The 19,227-nt window shown below is 38.7% G+C and overlaps 1 protein-coding gene, 1 long non-coding RNA gene and 1 pseudogene across 2 annotated transcripts in view; 2 read left to right on the top strand and 1 right to left on the bottom strand.

Moving 5' to 3' along the window:
* Nucleotides 1-19,227, top strand: part of LOC148726453 (uncharacterized) — a 344,348-nt gene that overhangs the window by 121,200 nt on the left and 203,921 nt on the right. The gene's annotated exons all lie outside the window — the stretch shown is intronic.
* On the bottom strand, nt 3,164-5,048 carry LOC148726468 (uncharacterized). Its single transcript, XR_015989507.1, has 2 exons — nt 4,930-5,048; nt 3,164-4,082 (listed from the first exon to the last, which is right to left on the bottom strand). It is a non-coding gene; the product is annotated as an uncharacterized LOC148726468 (long non-coding RNA).
* LOC148726467 (uncharacterized) lies at nt 14,143-15,769 on the top strand (annotated as a pseudogene).

Raw genomic sequence — 19,227 nt, 5'->3', positions numbered from 1 at the left:
CCATGCGTGAAAACCCTTAATATTTGCCTTTAATCACGTCACGTCACAGAGGATTGGGTAGAATGCATTTCTTTTATCATAAATTGTTTTCAGTCTTTTTCTTGCTGATCATTTTTGAAATTTTGATAACTCACAGTTACAGACTAATTTGACACGAAGATCCACTGTCACCAACATTGTCACCGCAGTGCACGCTAAAGCATTTGAATTTTTTTTGTTTTGTTTTGTTTTGTTTTGTTTTTTTTATCACAGCCACGTCTTCCAATGCACAGTGCTGGGATCTCCACTTATCTCCGAGGTACAATTTGGACAGTACAAGTTTCACGACAAATACTCACAAGAATTTATGCATCATACCACTCTAAGACTTACAGAGCCAGTCTTGTTTGAAATCGATTTATATGATTATTCAAGTGTCACGCACACTGATAGAGTCAGAGATTTGGTCCGGGTGAGTTCCTCGCATGATAGCGTGCCACTTAAAATAAGCTGGTGACGCAATCCTTTGTTTCTTTCTCTGGATCACTACGCGGAAACTAAGCGGGTTTCTTGGAGTATTACTAACTTCTTCATCAAGCCTTCGGTTTCATCTGTGAGGAAAGGAGCAACTTGCAGTAGGACTTTCGTCTAACTATCAGCAAGACTAATTAATCACTGTGTCAGTCAAAATGTAAATCGTCGAGTTAAGATTTGTTTTATCAGAATATGAGCTTCCTAAAGTTTTAGAATTCAGTAGTTTACGAGTTCCGCATCAGTACGGAACGACTGAATCTGAGAAAGTGCTATTTTGACGCTTCTTTACCTTCGCTTTTTGAGCGGAACTGTTTTCGTTTCTCTTCTCTATTGCGAAATGTGGCGATAATCGCTCACCGGAGCCAAACAACATGTTATAAACAATTGATTTAAGCGTTGATGTTCAGAGAACCAAACACTTTAGATTGACTGGCTGGGTATAGGACACTTGTGTAATGTTTTTGGATCTGGTTAATCTTCTATTTTCTTTCAACTTAGTCAAGTTTGCAGGGATTTGTTTGGTTGATTATTCTTTTTTTCGTGTATGGAATCAATTTGAGATAGTTTGAGCTGCTTTGATAATCTACCAAAAATTGAGCTCGAAGAGTAACAGCGCAGGCATCGAATTAAAGACTTGCTTACAGTTATTAGGAAGACAACAGTCATTGCTTTGGTTTTGATAAATATATGAAGTTCACATATTTTGAACTACGGTTATTGAACTACGGTTATATATGCAATAGCGAAAATCAGACCTGAAAAAAAAATCAGGCCTGTACGGGATTCGAACCACTGACCTCGCGATACTAGAGCAGCGCTCTACCAATTGAGCTAACAAGCCAACTGGGAGCAGGCCGTGAAGCTGATTGGTAATAAACCCGTGATGATAAATCAGATATGATGAATATATGAAGTTCATATATTTTGAAGTGCGGTTATAGATACGTATGATGCACGATCCTTGCAGTAGATAGCGCTCTATATGCAAATAGCGAAAATCAGACCTGAAAAAAATCAGTTAATCTTCTATTTTCTTTCAACTTAGTCAAGTTTGCAGGGATTTGTTTGGTTGATTTTTTTTTTTTCGCGTGTGGAATCAATTTGAGATAGTTTGAGCTATCTCAGAGTTTTATTACGAATCAACTTAACGGCCTGCTCTGAGTGGCTTGTTAGCTCAATTGGTAGAGCGCTGCACTAGTATCGCAGAGGTCATTGGTTCGAATCCCGTACAGGCCTGATTTTTTTCAGGTCTGATTTTCGCCATTGCATATATAGCGCTATCTACTGCGAGGATCGTGCATCATACGTAGTCATTGCTTTGTTAAAACGTTTTGCAGTTGTCCTTTTAATACGGATTTTCATAAATATAAGTAAATTCTTGCTCTCATGAAATTTAAAACGGGGAAATCTTCAGAACAAGGTGTATCATATTTACCTGAGTTTCTTAGTTAGTACTTATGCATGCAGAATCTGTTGTCATCTACATATTGGCCCTTAAGTTAATTTTAGACAAGTGATAACGAATGAAGTGGTGCATGAAAAATTTGATTATTTGCAGTGCTTTTGATAAGATTTGAAATTTGTGCTGTAAAAAACTTATAATTCTAAGATACATGTATGACATGAATGCTGAACCTTATGTTCACAAAAGTAGGAGTAAACAGGAGGGCACACGGCCGGAGCCTATATCAGTGGCCGGATTTGCGGTTCGGAAAGAACGAATTGAAGATCTTGCCTTTTTTTCGCAAAATCGCCTTTGAGTGCTTTTCGTTGTTTGTTAACATGGAGAGTTATGGAGATTTTAATAGACGTTTGAACAAGTTGATGCCATGACAAATTGGAAATACAAAAATCTCTGAATGAAACGCGAGGACTAACTAAGTACCGCGGCAAAGTGAACAAAAAAGGAATAAGTCACTTGGTGATGTAGCTCAAGTCACAGAGAAATCCAGAATGATTGTGTCCGCTCACCTCCGCAGAATAATAATGTAATTGTAGCCTGCAGAACAGGCGTAATTTTTTTGGCGTATTTTGGCGAACAGAGGCAAAAGCGTGGTGAATGCCAAGCGCGAGTGGCGCGCGAGGGGAAGAGAAAGCTTCGCCTGTCTGCCTAAAAGACGCCAAAAAATTACGCCTGTTCTGCAGGCTACAATTTTCTTTTTCACAGATAAAGAACCTTCAGCTTAAGCTTAATAAATGACATATTATTTACTCACCTGAAGTTATCCGAGGCACGTTCGCGATCGCGAATGGCAGATGTGCAGACACTTGCACCATGCAGGTCACCAATGTTTTTATTGGTCCTATTTGAACTTAAAGTGCCCTCTTGCTCTGTTAATGCGTTTCTTAAAATAGATGTAGTTCTTGCTATGAGATCTTGATCTGACATATCAATAGATTAGAGGAAAGAAGCGAACACGACACGACACGAATACGACAATGTTAGGGGAAAGAAAGTCAACTTCGATTCTGTCCTGAGATCCAGCAGAAAGGTATTGAAAATGTGGAACTAGAGGGCCCTGACACTCATTAGTAGTAAACCGACTGAAAAACGGTGGACTTCCCCTCACTTCAAATGGTGAAATCATTCGTCATACCCAAAATTATGTCTAAGACATCTTCAATTGCAGTGTCCAGTGAGTTCATTAACGAAGTTGAAAAAGAACTTTATTCGTTTATCTGGAATTGAAGGGCAAGTACATGCTCAAATGTTCAGCTTTAATAAATGAGACCGAAGACGGCGGTAAAAAAATACTGGATCTTGAGTTCATGAACTCAACTCAAAGAACCATGTGTGGTGAACTAAATACTTTGAAATTTGGGAAAATCCCTGGAAGTACGTTCTTGATTTTTATCTAAAGAAAGTGGGCGGGTAATTTTTGTTACAATGCGATTTTGACAGTCGGACATCAGCTGTTACTCTTCCTATCTTCTACAGAGAGTGTTTGCAAGCCTGGTCTTCTTTGATTTATTACAGCTCGTCATCTTATGAAAGGTTAATAATGATAATAAATTTAACAATTGATATAACGCGTATTTAAATATGCTGATCGATAGCGCTTTACAATCATATCTTTAAGAGAAAGCAAAACTACACTACTGTGAGAATAAAATGAACTAACATATGATGCACGATCCTTGCAGTAGATAGCGCTATTTAAGCAATAGCGAAAATCAGACCTGAAAAAAATCAGGCCTGTACGGGATTCGAACCACTGACCTCTGCGATACTAATGCAGCGCTCTACCAATTGAGTTAACAAGCCAACTGGGAGGAGGCCGTTAAGTTGATTCGTAATAAACCAATGAAAGTGATAAATCAGATACAATGAAATATATGAATTTCATATAGTTCATTGTAACCAGAATGAACTAAGTTACAAACTATAAAAATAATTTTCAAAAAGATAGGTTTTAAGTCGAGATTTAAAACTGTTAAATGATGTTACTTGACGAAGCTCCATAGGTAGGCCATTCCAGAGTTTCGGAGCTGCTGCTGAGAATGATCTTGCTCCCAATGTCGTAAGCATCTTTCCCATGGGATGGTCCAATAAGAGCTTACCAGTAGACCTAAGATTGTATAATAAGCTCGATTTTATACTCATAAGATGACTAAGATAAGTTGGCGCTAGGCCCTAAATACACTTAAAAGTCAAAAGTAAAATCTTGTAGTCGATACGTAAAGAAACTGGCAGCCATTGCAGCTCAAAAAGCCCCGGTGTAATGTTAGTCTCCTTTGCAGCCGTCTTTCGGTATGTCACGGAACGCTCCCCCGGCCGAAAGGAACGGCTGCTCACATTCGAACTACATTCCTTTCCTATTGTGTTTCAAACAACCAATTAAATCAGGGTACTGCGAGTGATGTAGTTTTCGCGCGAAGTTTATGTGAGATTTCCTTTCAGCCGCATGGTATGGCGAGTGAAACGCGGAAAAAGTTGTGGAGGAAACCTTAAAGTTTTTCATGTGTTCTTCGCCTTCAGCAGCTCAAGAAAGAGTATTTATTTTCGGAAATAGTACCCATAACTTTGTAAAAATAATCAGATCTTCATTGGACTTCGATATTAGCTGCTATGTTAGCAGCAGGTTGTTTACATGTGTATGCAAAGCTGTGTGTTACAAGCGGCTGCTGAAATTTCAACGAGCACCTGAAAAGGTTCTAGAGAGGAAGAGGGAAATTCTTGAATCTTTCCAAGGGAGGCCAAGAGCCAAGCGTGTGCATAATGCCAGAGGTGAGCGTCGACAGCAAAGTAAAGCTGCCAGAATCCAAAATTTATCGGTGCCGTCAACGATCCGAGCAAAGGCCTCGAAAAGTCTTCAATTTAGAGCGGCCGAAGATGTTTGTATAAAATCTACCACTCGTGTTTCTTCTTTAATTAGGCAATAATGAGGGACAGCTCACTGGTTTAATCCCGCTTACCAATGTAGTCTTTTCGCCAATAAAGCGTATAAACCCGATTGACTTCGGTCCTCAATTTACTTCTACTCCTATTTCTTCTTCGGCGCCGGCGAATCACGACGTAAAAGTTTCTGTTCAGTATCCCTGCAAAATTGTAAATATAAAACTTCAAGGAACTTATGGGAATATCGGTAAAGCATTGGTTCATGGAGTCCCGTTACGAATTGCTGGAGCAATAATGAACTGCCCGCCTGTGAAAAAACATATCATTGGAAAGGTGATGACAGTTGTTAAGGGCCTCCATCTTGATTTTGTAATCTCAGGAGATCGTGGAACGATAAAACGAGAAGTATTATTGGTCGAGTCATCTTTAGAAAATTACGCGCGCGACAGTTCCAGAAAATGGAACTGTAGCTGTGATTGGCTAAAATCGGGAAAGGAATGTGGTTCGAATGTGAGCAGCCGTTCCTTTCGGGGGAGTGTTGCGTGACATCCCGAGAGACGGCTACGAAGGAGGCTAGTGTAATGTGAGAAAATTTTCCGATGCCAAGAACAAGTCTTGCTACTGCGTTTTGAACACGCTGTAATTAAGCGATCTGCACTTTTGGTAAGCCAAACAATAAACCATAGAATAGAATAGAATAGAATCTTTATTTATACACGATAAGAATTAAAGCTAAAAAGCTTCTGGGGTCGTGTATTTAAGAAAGTAATATCTAGCCAATTAAACTATTAATTATACTACGACACATTTCAAACTAGATAAGAAATAATAATACAGTAAAACATTCGATTTTCCTCTTAACTTTAAAATACTTGTAATCAGTTAATCTATTGCTAGCCGTCGAACCTGATAAACTAGTAAAAGTAAAGCTTGTGAAGTGATTATTTCTCCTGAGTAGCCTCCTAAGATTCTTAAGGGCGAAAATACCTACATTTTTGACATGATGGTTAACATAGTTCCATAGCACCGAACCTCTATTTGCGAAAGAGTCCTTTAACAATCTAGTGTTGAATATAGGTATGGTTATTGCTTCTTGGTCTCTTAGTGAATAGCTAAACTCGCCCCTTATGAATATGCTATTAATTAGAGACTGAGGTAGTGAGACTTTACTTGTTTTATAAAAAAGGTTAACTATTTGAAATTTGTATTCTAAATTGATTGTATCCCATCCTGAAACGTTGACAGCTACATTAGATGACGTATCTTTGGATAAATTGTAGACAATTTTTGCTGCTCTACAGTGAACTTTCTCAGTTGAGTACAGAAGATCCGAATTTGTACACGAACCCCATAATATTATACCATACTTCACAGAAGGTAATATTACACTAAAATAAAACTTTAAAAGAACACTTGTGGGCAAGAACCTTGAGCGCTTCAATAAGTCTATTTTTTTCGCAAAGTTTTTCTCTAGTTCTAGCATATGCGGTATCCAAGTAAACTTGTCATCTACAATCATTCCAAGAAGACGCGATTTTTTGCCATAGCCTAAAACAGATTTACCCAAAAATATAGGAGGTAGGGGTCCTATAATGGTTGGTGTACTAATTAACACGACCTCGCTCTTAGCCGGGTGAGGTGTTAAGCGATTCTCTAGGCACCACCTATAGACCTCTCGCAGAGCACAGTTCATTGAAGCAAACGCTGCGTCGGAGACTCTCCGATGTTGAAAATTGACGTATCGTCCGCGTACATGAACAGGGATCCCATGGTAATCGCGGCTCGCAGATCATTAGTGAATAAAGTGAACAAAATAGGGCCTAAAGCAGATCCCTGTGGTAGGCAATTTGTTAGTAACATGTCAGATTCGACGCCATTAATCACAGTGTACTGCATTCTTCCCCTCAAGTAGTCCCTAATCCAGTAACACTCCCGTGATACCGAAATCATATTTCAGCTTCTCCAGTAAGATTTCGTGTGATACGCTGTGAAAGGCTTTTCTGAAGTCCACAAAGGCTATTGCGACAACATTACCAGAGTCTAACGCTCTCCTCCATATTTCTGTCAGATGTACTAGGAAGAGCTCAGTCGAGCAGCCGCGTCGGTAGGCCCATTGCCTCTCTGTGATTAAATGATTGTCGACAAGAACGTGCTGCACCAGTCTATCTTTTAATTCTGCTTCCAAGATCTTACTTGGTACGCTTAAAAGGGAGACAGGTCGATAATTTCCGCAGTCTGTTTCATCATCCTTTTTGAAAAGCGGAGTTCATCGGGCAGTCTTCCATAAGAAAAGACAATTCTTTGTTCAATGCTGTCATTATAAACGTTGACCAATGCTGGTACAATAGCCTTTCCTGCCAATTTGAGAAGTTTAAGCGAGATGTCATCAGGTCCAACTGACTTATTCGTCTTAAGTTGATTTATCTTTTTTTTCAACAGAATGGTTTGTAATCGAAATAAGGCTTTTAGGTGACAGTATATAAAGTGACGCGCTAGCATCCACTGAAGCGGGCTGCGGTGGCATTGGCAGTGATTTAATTAAGTTCTCGCCGATCTCCGAAAAGTATGCATTCATCATTTGGGCTTTTTCCTTATCCATGAAAGCAAAACTGCCGTCGGTTCTCTTAAGGGGGCCGATTGTTCTGTTGCGTGCTGAGCGATTTGTAGCTCTGCAAATTAAGTTCCAGTAGGCACTAGATTGCTTTACTTCTTCGAACATATTGTTGAAGTAGGATGCTTTAGCTCTTCTCCAAGCTGACGTGACTGCATTTCTAGCTTTGTTGTATTTTGAACACATTTCAGGGCATTTGGTGCTGACTGCTGCTTTGAAAATTTTGTATTTTTTATTTGCCGCGGTACAAGCCTTGTTTATGTGATCAGTCATGCTTAAATGCTGCTTCATGATTGACAGATCAGAAATTCCAATCAATTCAGCACTTTAGTTTAATTTATTGATCACATTACTTGTCCTTGGATGATGAAAATTTCGTTACTTTCTTCAAATTAGTTAATCATTTTTTTTTTTTTTAATAGATTAGAGATGGGGGCGATGTGCAGCACTGCAATATGCAATACTGCACTTTAGTAGATAATCAACAACTATTCAAAGAAGTAGAAGTGGCCAGTGGTAAGACGGCGAGGCGAATATCCACCGAAAGCCGCCGACACTGAAGTACATAACTGTTTTAGAATATACTAAAACAGTGAGATAATACAGCGCGAAAAAGTAATAAACCATACATTCCCGCGACAGTGACAATATTTTCGTTCGCAAATGCCGCGGGAACTACTGGGAGGTTGTTAGCAAAAGATATTCGGAGTTTGAATAGCCAATTAGAGCGCGCCTTCAACGCCGTTTTAGTAAATATATACAGTCTAATTCACAATTAAGGTGCCAGTCACTTGCAGTGACGCATCGGGCTCACTAGCAGTAATGGCGGACAAACGTGTAAACCCTAACTCTCCTAAGTCCTGCTAAGTCCTTTAAGTTATCGTCCTCTCATGACTACGTATTTTTCTACTCATGTTTAGTACCGTAGGCGTGTGGATATTTTAAGTAATTGGATGAGTACAATTACTCGTGTCTTTAGTTACTGTAGTCCCCCCCCTTCCCCCATTGCCTCGGAGCATAAATAAGTACCGGCTAACTATTGAGAAAACCGGATTAAATGCTGGGGGGGGGGGAAACCTTACGATTAACTAGCATCCCATCCATTTGGTAGTAGTAATACCCCTCGTCGCTTCATGCGAAGGAAACAGGGATAAGCTTCGGCTGGGTGGGGTACTAAGTTCGAGTACAGACATTTTTATGGTAAGATCAAGTCAATTTAATCTTAAAACAACCAAAATTCTCCCCACCCCACCCACCTCTGGTGCTATATAATGACCTGTCCCTTAGCAACCAATCCACTGCAGTACAACATACTTAGGCACCACAATATGCCATACAAACCTATATTGTTGTAGACTGTTGGAGTCATCTATATGGTAATAATGAATCCAAAATATCAAAAGATAACAATCTGTCTTCCTGTTGGAAATAAAGAGAACAGTGTGGCACAATTTTTTATATCTTGGTATTCAATGTAATATTTGTAGTTTTACTGAGGCTCTTGACCCTTCACGCCCCAAAATCAGCACATTTGCATTTCCCATACTATATATCCCTTCTACATTTTCTACGGCACTGACGAGGAGAATTTAGTGAAAAAATCCAGAGCTTTTCAAGTTTGCGATCGTTTTATTAATCCTCATAAGCATTGATTAAGCAGTGATACCTTGGTGAAAAATTAGATGTTAGTCACCCTCGGGAGTTAAAGAGTTCAGGGAATGTGCTCTGCCAGTCTGAGCTAAATTTGCGAAAATTGCTCGGCAGAATAAAATTAATATTTAAAAATTAAAATATAGAGTTATTCCAAGCGCGCAAAATGAATTCCTTTACAGAACGCCTCCCAAAACAATAACGAAAAGTGAAAAGAAGAATGAGAGGATAGTGAAAAGTCCTTAACCCTTTGAGCACTAAGAGTGATCAGCATCTAGTTTCTCCTCACAACATCACCCCTGAAGCAAACATTAAGGTCAGGAGAATAAAGGAAATGATCACCAACTAAAAAAGCTGTATCGAGAACAGTATGGAGAATATGCATACTGATATTAGGGTGTAGAAGGTTAAATTTTTGAGTTGTTTGTTGATTTTTTTTCCTTCAAAACTAATTCTGAAACTGTGCAGGTGTGAAATGAACCGGAAACCTCCGTCATAGCTGTGCGGCACGATTGGACAGTTTCATTCGTCTTTGAGATCCACGATAAAAGAAAATCTATAAAACAGAGAAAATGAAATTCATATTAATAGAAAGGACTAACCATTGTAACTGTCGTTCGCCTTAAATCGTGTTTACACAGCGGATAGATTAGGGACGAAGTTTACGCCTAACGGAAAATATTATTTTTCTTTTGCACTCTGCGTGCTCAGCCCATCAATAGGGTGTAAGGATGTTTTGAGTTTTATTACGGAATCAGAGCAGAAGCGTCGCTTCATTATAACTTTCCAAACCTCTTCAAGGCACAGCTCCGAGGACATACTGCGGAGCCTTACAAAAGACCTTCGAGTCAAAACAAAAGGATTGAAGAAATGTGGAAGTAGAATCCTGATATCTATCCAAATTTTCCCTCCCAAACTTTGTAGCGCCCAGTTATTTATGTGCCTCAGTGGCCAATCAAAACTGATGGGAGTCAGTATATAAGGCAGATTTTAACAACATTAGGCCATGATTGTTCAAAGAACAATAAAGTTACTTACGTATGATGCACGATCCTACGATATATGAACTTCATATATTCATTGTATCTAATAAAGTTACTGAAGGAAGCACTGATAGAATAAGGTTTAATTATCCAATGGATACTTAAATCTCTCTCTCTCGGCGACGGTGATACATTAAAAGCTTCTCAGTGACATTTCTGTTTGCGTGTTATTTATATCGAGACAACATGGGTAAAAATATCTGATTTGTTGAAGATTACAAATTTGACTCAAATTGCATGGAGAAAGAACCCAAAGGCCGCCAAGAACCTAGTGTGAGGATTACCAAGCCACTGCAGTACAACATACTTAGACACCGCAATATACGATACAAACCTATATTGTTATAGTTTGGATATATCAACAAAGTTGAAATGGTAAATTGGCCACCGTAATGATTACAAAAGCTGACGTTTCGGGCGTTAGCCCTTCGTCGGAGCGAATAGAGGAATTGTGGGTTGTGTGTGCTTTTAAAGGCAGAAAATGGAGCTGCGTTATTGGTGGGTGCATGGCAACGAGAAAAACATGAATAAATTAGTGGAATGAAAAGCGTTCATTGATCCCTGTGGGATTGAGACTGCCGGTTTGAAAGATGAGCTTTTGTTCAAGATTTTTACGGCTTTTCGTGCCACCTAAGTGCAAGGAAAGACCGCAGATTGCCATATGTTGCTTAGAATGATTAGGTAAATTAAAATGTCTAGCGACTGGTTTAGATGTGTCCTTGTCATTCCTTTCCACGTCTCGAAGGTGTTCTCGGAATCGGTCACCTAGTCTTCTGCCTGTTTCGCCGATGTATATCTTTTTGCAATAAGTGCAAGTTATGCAATAGATTACATTAGCGGAGGTGCACGTGAAGTGATCGGTGATCTTAATGGATCGTTTAGGTCCCGATATTTTATCAGTGTTGTGAATGAAAGGACACGTTTTGCATCGTGCACGAGCGCATTTAAAAGTGTCTGGTTGCTCATTAGTCTGAAAAGAACTTCTGACCAAAAAATTGCCTAAGTTTTTGTCGCGTTTGAATGAAATAAGCGGAGGCTGCGAAAAGATAGTGCTTGTCTCTGGATCGTTTTGAAATAATTTGAAGTTTTTAAGAATGATGGATTTAACTGAGTGGTTGTGAGGGTGAAACGTGAGAGTGAATGGAATGCGGTCGGAATCTTCCTTATGCGACGTTTGTAGTGCTGAATGTCGATCAATAAGTTGAGCGCGGTGGTAACCCGCTTGAACGACGGAAGCAGGGTAACCACGTTTATCGAAGAACTGGCACATTGACTCTGATTTGTGGTGAAAATCAGAGTCATTACTACATAAACGACGAAGTCTCAGAAACTGAGAAAAAGGAATGGAATTCTTAACGTGAGATGGATGAGAAGACGAATATAACAAGTAATTATGCGAGTCTGTAGGTTTGTAATACACACTAGTGCATAAACCGTTACCTTCAATTGAAACTTTGACGTCTAAAAAGGATAAAGAATTGTCAGAAATTTCCCAAGTATATTTCAGAGCACGGAAAGGTGTAAAAATCTTGAACAAAAGCTCATCTTTCAAACCGGCAGTCTCAATCCCACAGGGATCAATAAACACTTTTCATTCCACTAATTTATTCATGTTTTTCTCGTTGCCATGCACCCACCAATAACGTAGCTCCATTTTCTGCCTTTAAAAGCACACACAACCCACAATTCCTCTATTCGCTCCGACGAAGGGCTAACGCTCGAAACGTCAGCTTTTGTAATCATTACGGTGGCCAATTTACCATTTCAACTTTGTTGATATATCCAAATTATTTCGTTACTCCCACCGACGCAGCCCCAAACAGTTTCTTTCGAAACTATCAGCCTTTATTCATTTATATTGTTATAGACTGTTGGAGTCATCAATATGATAATAAAGACTTCAAAACATGAATACCAAATGGTAACCATCTGTCTACCTGTTGGTAATAAAGACAACAGTAAAGTACAATTTTTTATATCTTGGTATTCAATGTTATATTTGTAGCTTTACTGACGCTCTTTACCCTTCACGCCCCAAAATCAACATTTACATTCTGCATACTATATATCTTTAATTCATTTCCTACGGTACTGACGAGGAGAATTTAGTGAAAAAATCCAGAGCTTTTCAAGTATGCGATCATTTTCTTAATTCTCATAAGCATTGATTTAGCAGTGATACCTTGGTGAGAACTTAGATTTTAGTCACCCTCAGGAGTTAAAGAGTTAAGGGAATGTGCTCTGCCAGTCTGAGCTAAATTTGCGAAAATCGCTCAGCAGAATAAAATTAATATTTAAAAATTAAAATATAGAGTTATTCCAGGCGCGCAAAAATGAATTCCTTTACAGAACACCTCCCTTTTTACTATCCTCTCATTCTTCTTTTCACTTTTCGTTATTGTTTTGGAACGCCGCCAAGAACCAACTGTGAGGATTACAATTTGTATCTGGAGGGTTTTCGTCAGCTGCAAGTTCAACGAGTGAATCTCGAAACGATATCAATCTCTTTTCACAGACGTTGAAGAAAATCAAACAACTGCGACGGATCGATCTTCTGGAGACTTCCTTGGTTATCTAAACCACCGTTTTCTCTTTTCCACTCAACAACCGAACATTTGCCTCAAAACACGTCCCCAAATACTTTTACTTCTCAAATGGCTAAAAGTCACGATACAAATATATAACATGTTTTCGACATGTGATGATATGTGTCTAGTATCGTGCGAAGTGTCAAATTGAATCTCAGTGTTCTGGCTTGGGCAAATACCATACATCCTCTATAAGCGCCCTAACTCGAATAAGCACCCAGCCCACTTCCTTGGCCATAATGTCAGTTAACGCCCCTCTCAAATAAGCCGCACCCCCTCCTCCCTCAATTTTTTAGTTAATAGAGATGTAAGGAAAAACTTTTTTTAATTTTGCCTCTTTATCGATAAATTTTCAAGTTTTAACTTTTTCAGAATCAGTACAGGAAAATAATCATGGCCTCTCCTTTTAGCCGAAACTTTAAATGAGCGCCGAGGGGCTTCTTTGCGGGAAATGCGCCTACGCATTGTTAATTTTCATAATGGCTGGACTGGGCATATCTTTCTTACTATACACACAGTGTCTTAATCTAGGATAAGTGAATTATCCTTTATATTTACTATCATTTTCCGAATGAGTTTCGTTGAATACAAATAACGCGCGAGACGGGTACAAATATCACGCGTTATTTTTTTCTTTCAAATTTTAGGCCTCACGGAAAGGTACCCCAGCCATGGAAACCGTAACCCATGAAAATCTCAGACATGCGCAGATTACATTACTTTGCAGCACTGCGTAAGAAAAGGAACGCGGGCTCGTGCCGTGAGTTGTTTACATCAAGGTTACAGATTTTTGTTAATTAATCGCCGGCCGACTCGCCGACGATGAGACCTGATGACAGGTAAAAGAGCTCACGGCAGCCAGTTTTCCAAAAATCAGCCACCAGACAAAAAGAAGCCGAGGAAATATGTGAATTATTCCGAAGAAATACAAAAAAGTAGCATTGCAGTGCGAGTACGCAGCTTTTTAAGTAAAGAAAAACTCGATCGACTCGAGAGAGAGTGTAAGGGTTTGAGATCCTAAAACGCCAATCTAAAAGGACCAGTCAAAACCCTAAGACGCAGTCTAGGTAAGTGTTTTTAAGGAGGGAATGGAAATGCAAACACTTGCAAATGTCTGCGAATACTACTGCAGATTGTCTGAGCCACCAATCATGGTGACTGATTTTCATTCACATTCTGAATTTGCGCCGGTTGCAACTTGCGCGACTGTAGTTGATACCCCTTTAAATGGTTTTAATCATAAACCGAAACACTCCCACCAAACAGAAGCCGAAGAAAAAACCTCTCGAATCATAAGATAGAGTAGTCGATATGGCCGCATGGTCAGTAATAAAATGTAGAGGCAAGTTAATGTTTCGGTCGGCAAATCATAACGACGCGTATCTTTAAGTGTCATACAGTATCGAGAGCTTCTAAACATACCTCATTGATAGGATTTCTAGTCGGACATTTTCACTTTGTATTCTTTCTTCCCATACTCTATCATATGAAATCCGTGAGTTACATTTGACTAATTTCAAATGTCACCTTTTCATAATTTCAGTATTTGTACGGGAAGGAACATCCAATTGAAAAAGGACGTGTTGAGGCTCCAAATTCAACTCAAAAAGTGTCAAAACAAACTTAGGTCTACTGAAAAAAAAGAAAAACAAGTCAGCAACAAGTTCAGGGGGACAAGATCTGCTTCCTCAAAACTGAAAAAGAAACTGCAGGAGGACAATGAGTTTGTCATAAAGGGATATTCCCTTGTGGAGACATTTGCACATGGTAACAATGGATACAACCAAAGAACTTTGATGTTTATGGCTTGTGTCAGATACATGCAACATGCATCTTTGTTATCTTATCAAAAGACACCTGTAGCATTACATCTGATTTTCAATATTTTGTTTGATTGGCCTCCCCCCCCCCCCCCCCACAAATTTTGTTGTCTCCCCAAGTACACTTTCTGACTGGAATGTTCTCTTAGGCGAAGCAGAAAAACTAATTTTACGGAAGTGCTTCTCAAACTCCAAGTATGATTTTCATCTCTTGAGCGATGACTCCCACAAGGGAGGAGAAGTGAGGCACATAGTGGGTGTTCACACCTGGTGCCCTAGAGAGAGCAAGCCCTGAGCTTATGTCCTAGCAAACAGCCTTACAGCAAATGGGTCTGGAAAACACCAGTCTGATGTGGATTATCATGTTGTGAAAAATGAATATGACATCACCAATGTTTCGGGGTTGGTTGGGGACAATGCCTCTACCCAAAAGGGAAAAGTAAATGGTCTCTTAGCAAACAACACCAAAATTTTTGGAAAGGAAATGTTCTTTGTAGGATGCTACCCACATGTACTAAACATCATGCTGAGAAGAATGTGCCAGACTGGGTTTGGAGCAAAGGTTGACACGAGTAACCCCCATGTTTTACAATTGCTATATAAAATATCTTGGCTCCATCATGAGCGTCCAAGCCAATACAAAGCTATGTATGTTTCTCTAGGTATTCTTAGTAAAGAGCCACCCCTTCCTACGACATTCATTGACACAAGGTGAACATATTATCATGAGACTCTCCAGTCGTATCTTAAGCATGGAAAAGCTTGTCTACAACTTGCTGAGCATCTTCTTCAAAGATTGCCAAAATCAGATAACCACCACACTATTTCGCGAAATGTCATTAAGATGAGCTCAAGTCCTATGATTCAAGTTGAAATCAAGTTTTTGTTTGAATTCCTTGACAAGTTAATCATTCCATCTCTGAACACATCCCAAGCTCGTGATGCAGAACTTGGTTTTTCCAGTGGTTACCTTGCACGGTTCTGGCCAGCAACTGTTTTGAAGCACCATGAAACTTTAAGTGAAATGTTAAAGTCTCCATCAGAACATTTTCCTGTAACATCACAACAGGTAAAGATGTCATTGAAAGACCCAGCAGCTATTGACCATTTTCACAAACAAGTGAAGAGGCCAATGTTACAAGAAGCACTTAAAGTAATCAAAGATCATGGAGCAGAGTGGTTAACTTTTCCTAAGTTGTTTGGAATGGGAGCTGATTAGAAATACCAAAGTCATTTATCCGTTATCATTTTTTCGAATTTAGCTGAATGTTCCCGGCTTCTAGCCAAGAAATTTGTGTTTTAACTCATGTTACACGGTTAAGTGCTCTCGTGAGCACTTTCTGCATGGTTGTTGAAGACTTTTGCGAATTAATTTTCTGAACCATTAATTTATTAGTGCTGAGATTAACACTTGATTGCTGTTCACCCTGCAGTATTTGAAGTTAGCTCACTTATTAGCCATTATTTTGTCGAACCTGGCCAGATTTGCCGGGAAAGCGTGAAAATTCGAGATATCTACTCTGCCTTTTGTAAATATAGTGAAGGAAAAACATGCCCTGATTGGAATTCCAGAAATAAAAGCCAAATCTTTTTATGTCATCCGCTTGACGATCGAACAGCTGACTATGTATACCTGATACAAAGAAAAATTGAATTCAAACCCAAGAAGCTAAAGCATGGAATAGATTGGGTTTGGATCAACAAATAATGCAGTGACAGAAAATTCGCCTTCAAAGGATTCAATCTGGAAAATCACGTGTTGGACCTTTACCATCAGGCCAATGTGCTTCACAAATATACGTATCTTTTGTCACTTTAGCTACTGTAACAGTAAAATTTTGTTGAGAACAAGGGCTAATCCATCGCTGACATTTTTCAAAGTCTTTCGCTGGCTTTGGGAAGGGCAAAAATACTTTCTCCCCTGATTCTTGCAGTTCTTTCAGCTTTTTGGGAAGTTTATTAGGGTATCTCGAGTTGCTAGTACATGCGCCGCGGCAGCAGTGCTTTGTATCCACCCTTTTGGGACTAAAAAATGTGTTTTATGGACGAGAAGTGTTTGCATCTACAGTAACTCAGTGAAGCGAGATCTTGTGTTTGTCTGAAACTCTGCAGGGGTCTAATTATTCAAAATCTAGTTTTAGATCGAGTGCGCAGCGCTATTCCTATGAGATTAAAACAGTAAAAGCACTTTGTTGAAGTGTGTTATTTATCTTTCCTCGATAGAGTCTGAAGTTAATTTGGATTTTCAGTAACCAATAGTGACAAATTTTTGCTTCAAAAGCCAAATCACACATCCTTCCACCAGCACTTCCTGTTAATTGGAGACATTCATATTTCTGAACCATTTGTTGATTGATGCTCAGAGTTTCTCTTGATATATTATATTGACTGCTTTTTGACTCTGATGCACTGTCTATAATTACCTTGTTGTCTAATTTGATTGGCCTGTTTCAAGTGGATAGCGCACAAATTATTGGAGTAAAATATGGATCTTTGTGTCATTTAACTCTAACTGAGCTGACAATCGCATTTCATTGCATTCACAATACTCATAATTTCTGAACGACATGAATTACATGTTTCACAGTAACTTCGTGTATGTGATCTGTTTTCCCCTTTTTTTCCACTTGCGAGGGACAATAAAACAAGTATTAATATTAGTTAAAATGGTGTGTATTAATGGTCAGAACAGGAGATGCCCAAGAGGCAAAGTTTTGAATCCTGTGGAAGCTTTTTTTTTTCAGCCTTTTCTATAATTTTACTTGCTCAAGGTGCAGCTAACCTGAGGATAGTTTTTGAACTTGAATTTCATGCACAGGTCAAAGTGAAATTTCAATTTCTTCCAAAAATTGAGATCAGATTCCTCAATTGGAAACAAATTTACTGAACTTTAAATCATTTTAATTATTTTGTAACTTTCATATCTGGCTTGGAAATTACAATGTGGGGATAAAAACCACCATACCATTCTCTGAAGTACTGTAAATTGGTTGGAGTTGCCAAATTGTCCTGCTTCTGTAGGAGGATTTTCTTGGTTTTCCTAAGAGCAAATGTGGCCAAAAATCAAACATTTTCAAAATATTGTGGCAGCAGCCAAAAAATTGATTCGCCACATATTCTCAAGTTAGGTGGACCTTACAGTGAAACAAACCACTGCATACTTCATTTGGCTGAATATGAATTCATTTTCGAGAGAATTGATAATAACTGAATTCCATAAAAATGCTGTTTTCAATTTTAATTTGTGCCATTTTTATGACTGATGCTGTCAAATATGGGTGAAATGTGGGCCTTTGAAGCAATTTTTGCCTGGAAAAAATTATTTTACAATACTTAAAAGAAACAGTGGTTTCATTTATTTGAAATTAAAACAGATTCATGGGAAAATTGAGAAATGAATTGATATTTTGAACTGAAATGCACATTACTGCTTTTAGAGAGACTACCTCTCAATGATGTTTAGAACAAGTGAGATGTGCTGAGATGAACACCAGCTGAGCTATGTTCAAATGCTAGTCTTGTAGTGCAAAATTTCATTTCTGTGAATTTCTGATCTGGATGAGTTAGAGAGAGTTATCTACTTATGTTAAGTCATATTTGCTATTTTGACCCCAATTTATGTGAAAACCAAGCTGAAGTACTTCAAATCAGTATGTAGAAGTTTTTCGTTTTCTGTCTTAAGTACCGGTAGAAGGCTCAGTTGGCTGTTAAGAATTCCTTTTTACTTTCTTTTCTTTAAAGTTCCTCTGTATATCAGAGAAACTTATTTTTTAGAACTTGTAGCAAGGTAGAGAAAAAGTATTTATGAAACTAAAACTTTGTCATAGCTGAGCAAAATGACTTGGTGGTTTCACCCAACCTGGTTCCCAGTACTTTTTCCCTTACTTGGGACCTGGCATTCATTAAAATTTCCGAAAGCTTCTACAGTACTGTAGCTCTGAGGACATCCTGTGGAACCTCAGAAAGAGCATTCTAAACAAAAGAAGTTCTGATGGGAGCTGATAATTAGTATTTAGACAGAGAAGAGAGAAAGGCATTCTGCCAGGCCTTTATAGATTATGCTACAAGTAAAAGTAGCATATTATTATGCCAATAGCATTGCTTTTTTTGGCAAAATTATGCTAAAATTATGCTCTTTCTTCCAAATTATGCCCCTTTTTTTAAAATTATGCTCTTTGAAAAAATTGCAAATAAGTCCAAAAAATACATTTTTTTAATTGGAAGCTGTTGGTCTACAAGAAAATGCAACAAATCCACAATGAATTCAAATAAACATGTGCTTCATGTTATCCTGGGCTCAGACCGTTTCAGACGCCACTCAGTGATTCACAGTGATCTTCAGATGTTACTACCAGAACTAAAACTTAAAACATCAAATAACGTCACCAAGTGCTTGGAAGTAGAGATGAACAATGATCAAATTGTAGCATCAAAAATGATCCGATTATTATCAAAAAAAGGGAATTATGCTAGCATTGCTACTTGGCAGAAATTATGCCAGTTTACTGCAATTATGCTAAAAATTATGCTAGCATAATCTATAAAGGCCTAGTAGCAGCTTTTTGATGTACCCATAAATTCCAAAACTATGACAATTCACTGTGTCACAGGCTACCTTAAACAGTCCCTTGAACATGAAAGAGGAGTCATGTATATCTCCCAG

Source organism: Stylophora pistillata, chromosome 7 (assembly GCF_964205215.1).
Source record: "Stylophora pistillata chromosome 7, jaStyPist1.2, whole genome shotgun sequence".
Classification (NCBI taxonomy): domain Eukaryota; kingdom Metazoa; phylum Cnidaria; class Anthozoa; order Scleractinia; family Pocilloporidae; genus Stylophora; species Stylophora pistillata.
Note: the sequence above shows the minus strand (reverse complement) of the source record. Positions and strands in the feature narration are given on the sequence as shown.